A 6,553-nucleotide genomic window follows, 5' to 3' on the forward strand; every position below is an offset into this window, starting at 1 on the left:
TCTGTACCAGTTTGCAATTGATCCCTTAGATGGGATATCCTCATAATATATGATTGCACAGATTCCCCCTTGTTAATCTTAATGTCCTTGAGTTGATTCTTCAATGAAAGAATGTGATTCAAATTGTTGACCTCATACATCCCAACCAACTTATCATAGATGCCCTTATACTTCTTCATTTTTCCAACGTAAGTAAGCAAATGATCTTTCAAAGAATCAATAAGATTTTTTTTGGCTTTGAGCTCACCTTTCTTATATTTTGACTTGGCAATAGTAGGAGCATTTTTTGGTGGCTTGGTACTTTTCCTTCCACATATTCCAAGACACCATTATCATGCAATATCACTTCCAACCTAATCTTCCAAGTAACAAAGTTTGATGAGTTTCCCAACTTCTCAGTATGCTTGAAGTAAGACGTAGACATCTTGATCAAGTAGCTTATTCCAAGTAGATTCATTCAAAGGTGTTTTCTTTAGTCTCTTGTCTCCTTGGGCTTGTCCTCACCTAATCTCTGATTCCATGTTAATTTTCAATTATTCTATGCTAGCACAATTACTTAGCCCAATTCTTTTTTTTTGTAAGTCAAATTTCTATTCATTTTGAAAAAAGATATACATCCGAGACTTCCAAAAAAAAGCATGTGGTCTCATCCCTACCAAATTTTTTGACCATGATCTGCAAAAGCTGACAAAAATACAAAAAGGATGCTAGTTCCAGTATCCACAAGCGGGAGGGCCATAGGCTGCAATAGACAAACAAAAATAGAGAAACCCGGAGGACATACTAGTCATCTGAGGTGACTAAAGCTGGGTTGTCTGGAGCAGTTCCTAGAGGAGTCGGAGGACGGAAGGAGCACTGAACACGCCCTTCAAAGTGCACCATCTAAGTCTCCAACTATTCCACTTTCTCCGTTAACTGGTTTTGCCCCCTCCAGACTACCACTACTTGCTCCCTAACCTGGCATCGGAAATAATGCATGTGTTCTAGTGTAGCCATTAGTTCATTGTGCTTTTCCCTGTTAATTCTTTCTGCCACATCCACCCTGGCCACCAAGGATTGAATTAGGTCTCAACAATTATCCAGGCAATAGTGGTGCAGGATCAGTGGGTTCGGGGCATCACCACGACCATCGTTTGTAGTTTCCTGAGTCCTCCTGTGCCCACCACCTCTCCGAGAGCCGAGAGTTTGTGAGCTGCTAGCAATGCGAGGTGTCTTCATCCCTCACCTCCCGCCATGCTGACTCAACTTACCTAGACTTTGGCTGTCTCGATGACTGCCGCGAAGTCTGCCACCCCATCCTTCGTGCTTTCCATAAACATCACCTCGAGCCTCTCCCTCCTATGTATTCTCGTTGTCATCCACCATGGTTACCACTATGAGGGCCTCCTCCTTCCCTGTCCTTGGCTACTTCAAGAGGCTAGACCACCCTCGACGAGGATTAGGTCGCATCTGTCACCGCTCAATTATGCCAAAGTCTGCTGGGGGCACTGCCCCGTCTGCTGCAATTGATGTTGTCCTTCCTGCACACCAAAATGGGCTTAAGGTAGCACCGTTGGCATCATCACCCCACTCCCCACTGCACCAGTCACTCCATTGGATAAAACCGACTACCAGGAGGGCGACTGTTCTCCAGGAACAAGATGCGTCCCAAACGCCACCCTCGCCAATACACTGCTAGCTTTTACAGAGACGCTTCTTGCCCCAAATGAGTAAGAAATAGCACTTGCCTTCACACCACGCCTGCCAACCCAGTCCAACCCTGTCTAGCTCGAGGAAAATCTGGAATTGGCCTCCTCTAAGCTCAGCAAACCATACTTCCCCGAGGAAGTTGAAGAAACCACCAATTATGTTATGCCTATGTCGCCTCTTGCGCCGTCGAACAGGAGGCCATGTGTAGTTACACCACCACACCTACACACTAAACTAGAGTCCCGATGCCTACCTCATCCCACTTATCAATTCATTGGCCCTTCCCTCTGCCAAGAAGTCATAAATGTTCACATGCCTGAGATCTAGTGCTCATGCACACCATCCCCTCCTTCACATGGTATGAGGGGGCCTGGAGGTACGACCCGCCTTTCCAGCCCAATTGTCATTCCTCATGGGATCCGACAGTCACGTTTGCCTCTGTTCTCACCCCCATCGAGGAAGCCCAATTATTTTTTCAATTAGGAATCACTTTTAAATAAATTTAATCTTCCAACAACAATGAGCAATTGTAGATAGAATAGTAAATCCAATGTACAATAGAAGACAACCAAGAGTAATAACAAGAGACACAAGATTTGGTCAAAGACTAGGGAAAAACCCCACAAGTGGGGAAGCCCTTTCAAATTCTTCTTCTATTAGACTATCATCAAATGTTCAACATAGAGATACAACATTCCAGACCATCAACAAAAGAGTCAAAGTCAATCCTTTGATTATACAAAAGATGACCCTCAAACTCAAATATGGTCAACAAGTCAATTTCGCCATGTATGTCAAAATAAACAACACCTAATGATGCCCTAACCAGTCCATAAGTTAATGGTCAAACTACCTCCAAAGAGCTCGGTCAATAGTAAAAAACATGGCCTCTTTTGCTGGTCAAACATTAGTCAAAGCAATCCCAAGAAGACTGAGTCAAAGAATCTCAAGAATGTTGTGTTCAAATTTTAGATCTCTGCGGTCAAACTTCAATCAATAGACTTGCGATCAACCAAAGTCAAAATGCCTAAAAATATTTGGTTCCTTCACTAAGAAGTTCGGTCTCCAAAAATTAGATATTTGCAAGTCAAACTTGGTCAATGACTGTGCAAAGAAAAAATCAATGTAGAAAATCAGAACTAGACTTCTTACCTTCACATGTGTGAACTCAAACTTCTTGCTTCAGACCTGTACAAACCAATCAAGAAAGGAGAGAGAAGAAGAGATGTGTTGATGTGATGTCCAAATGAGGCGACCTTGAAGTGTACTTATATGTGACTTTGGAGACCCAATTATGACTTTAGGCTGACCTATACTTTTGGGAACTTGTGGGTTTTTCATTAAAAATAATTTTTTCCTTGACTGAATTAAATTCTTCCAACAACGGAAAAGAGGGGCCTCTCTAGAGAATAAGGTTGTCCAAACAAAGGGAATTTATCGCTAACCTGCCAAATTAACATCATAAGGTCTTTAAAAGTTTCACCCTTATAAACCCAAGAGAAAGAGAGGTAACTTCCTTTAAAAAATATGCAATGTGCCATGAGGAAGGGTTTAGACCCTAAGAAATCCCATAAAAAATAGATCTGAAAAAGAGATGTTCCAAAACCCTAGTTTCATAGTCACAACGAAGGCTTAAGTGACACCATTAGCCAAAAATGTTCTCATAAACTACGGAAGTGAGCCCTTGAAAGAGGGAGTTAAAACCTTAGGAAATAATTAAAATGGATTATTTGAAAACCTCAGTATTTCAACCCCTAGGTGATGGTTCTTGGCAAAATTCTTTGGACCACCTACTGAATTGAGTATATGAGATAATATGAAACCATGATTCTATGGTCAAAAAAACTTAGTGATGCCACTAGCCAAAATGGTGCTTGATCAGCTGTTGAAAAACTGTAATAAAAGGTGATTTGAAACCCCGATTCCATAATCACAAATTCAGTCATGCAACTAGTGAAATAGAGGTGTTGAAATTTTGTTGTAAAAAGATGCTCCGAAACCCTGGTTCCACAGTGGCAAAATTAGTGATGCCATTGGAAAAAAAAAACCATAGATCAGTTTCAAAACTAAGGGAGGTTCACATATGCTTCGATACCATGTGGAGATTCATAAGAGATAGGATTGAATGGAACCAACCAGAAAAACCCAATTGCTCAATAAAGATAATGAAAAACACCACTAGGCCACAAAGAGAGGCACAAACCTAGAGAGAAATAATCAAAGTGCAGTGCACTAAAGAGAGAAATAATCTAATCACAAGAGCCCACCACTTTATGGAAATTATAAGCCAAATCAATTTTATAAATAATGAATGAATTATAAAAAATATGTGGAATTACAATGGGATTTGTGTATTCACACAACTCAAGAGTCGAGCATTTTCCCCAAGAAGGGTTATGGGCTGACTTTGACTATGTTAGCATTAACCAAACCTAGAAATACAATAAATGAATATTGATTAGGTCATCCTCATCCAATCCTAAAAATATAGACAATAATCGTTACAAAATGATGCCTGCACTGGTTGAAAATAAAGCTTACACCACTCTCAAAATATAAATTCAGCAATATACTGTGGCAATTAGTTTCCATAGGTTTGTATCACTATATGCATGTATAATATATGTGTGTTTGAGTATAGTCTTACTATGTACACTAGCATGATTTGAACCAATTTTTTTGCTTGAGGATGTTGTTAAAAATCATATATCAAACAAGCATATTACAATGAAAGATGATCTGAATTAAAATAACAGGAAATCGGATAACTGATTTATGGAAGTGAATTCAATCAACATATGATATTTGAAAGGTGGACATGAGGAAGGGTGTTGTTTTCTTTTAAAGTGAATGCAACTAACGTCAAATCATAATTGAGATCAAATTAACCGAGCTCTAGGCATCTAAATTTTATGAAATAGATCTTATAATATTATTAGAATAGTTGGAGCTTAAGGACATTTTGGATATTGTGATTTGTTCTTGTGGGGTTTGTTCCCTCAAAATCTAATAGGTCTTGTAAGATGCCTCACAAGACCAAACCTAGACTAAACACAACAATGAGGTGGATGCCACTGTCACCTTAGCACTCCACCTCCTACTCTTTAGTGGAATTACACCACATGGGAGGCTTATCAGTATAGGTCACCTAAATGGTATTCTAGGTCAAAGGATCCAAGGTGACAATTCAATAGGATTAATCAAGGTACTTAGTTTAGGAACAAGGCTCAATCTTTGTGATAGGGAATAGTGTACCTATGAACATGCCTATAAAGAGAAACTTGTAGCCTAGGGTTAACAATGGCACAATTAGGCAAATAAGAAGGAAAATTTTTGCTTGAAAGGTATGATCAACAATAAGAGCAACAAACCTTCAAATTAACCTAACTAGAAGCCTTAATGCAAAATTAAGGTTTTACAAGCCTTAGAATTGCATAAGGTTGATGATGTCAACCCTAGGGAAGCACTTTCAAGCATGCAAATTGGTAGATTTTGATGTTTTAAGGCTCAACAAGGTGAAACAACTTCAAACTAGTTGAATGTCCTAACCTTAGTTGAATTCGGCCTGAAACCCTATCCCTAGCGACTTGGCTTGAAGCGCTGAAATTCTAGGGGAGAGAGAGAAAATTTTATGAGTTTTGATCACCAAGATGGATGCTAGTGCCTTCTATCTAGTTGGACGATGTTGTCTTAGGGATTTTGACCATAGAAATATCAAACTCTTGAAGGGAGTAAAGGGGAAAGCCCTAGGTTTTCACTTGCTAACCCTAATATCATTGTATGAGGGGATATATTTTACTAAAGAAAAGACCTTTAGGAGGTTCTCTAGGGAAGTTCAAGACTAAAAAATTAAAGCATACATAGTTTACCAAACATTTCAAATAAATGTAAACATTTATACATGGAACATAGAAACCCTAGCAATATGCATTACATTCAATAATCATGAAGGATAATCAACAAAAAGTACTCACAAGATATCCAAGGACAAGCCTTCTTTATCCCAAAATGATGTCTCCACAACAAGAACTAGTCTCCAATAGCCAAAAATCCCCAAAAAATCAAAGCTCCCCAAAGTAGTGAAGTACACATAATTAGGTCGAGGTTTATAGGAGGTTGTGTATTCCACAAGTGATGCTGAACAAAATGAGAGATGTGATCCTCTGTTTATACGATGTCTACCTCTTCTAATTTATAACTAAAAGCCCCTACACAAGCTTGATTTTTAATTTGACAAAAATTAAAATTGGGTTACACGCCAATGCACTAGCATTAAAATAAAGGATGCCAAGTTAAGTCCACACATGTTGGATGTAGACCTAAAAAGGTGATGTCATGCCCTTTTAGGGCTCCAAATGCTTGATGAAGGAAAAATCAAGGTTAAAAATGTCTTTAGTCATCAAGTTCATTCCCAATTGAGGAAAATCCCCAAATCATGCATCAAGGCAACTACAAGGTTCTAAAATCGATATGTGGGTGCCACACGTCATCTCCATGGGTGTCAAGTAAGCGACATGGTGCCTTCTCTCTCTAGCCTTAGGGCTCCATCAGGTGCAACAAGCCCTCCCAAATCATCCTAAGGATGATCATCCTCATATAGGCCCTTGATCATATCATGCTCATCAACTAGTGTCAATGCCAACCTAGAGGCATGATGGGTCAACTAGTACATCATTAAGAATCCTCCATGCTACGCAAGGGAAACCTAATGTTTTGACTCTTGGGGGTTCTCAAGGATATATATCCACTTCTCAAGTCATCAAAAGGGCAATGAAACAATTGATATTCATTGAGCTTCAAAAGCTCAGTGAAGCTCAATCTTTAGATAATGAAGAGGTTGACTCAAATGCTCCCCAACAACAGC

This window comes from Pinus tabuliformis, chromosome 3_2, assembly GCF_031772625.1.
Source record: "Pinus tabuliformis cultivar Carrire ecotype Pingquan chromosome 3_2, CPIR1, whole genome shotgun sequence".
Lineage (NCBI taxonomy): Eukaryota > Viridiplantae > Streptophyta > Pinopsida > Pinales > Pinaceae > Pinus > Pinus tabuliformis.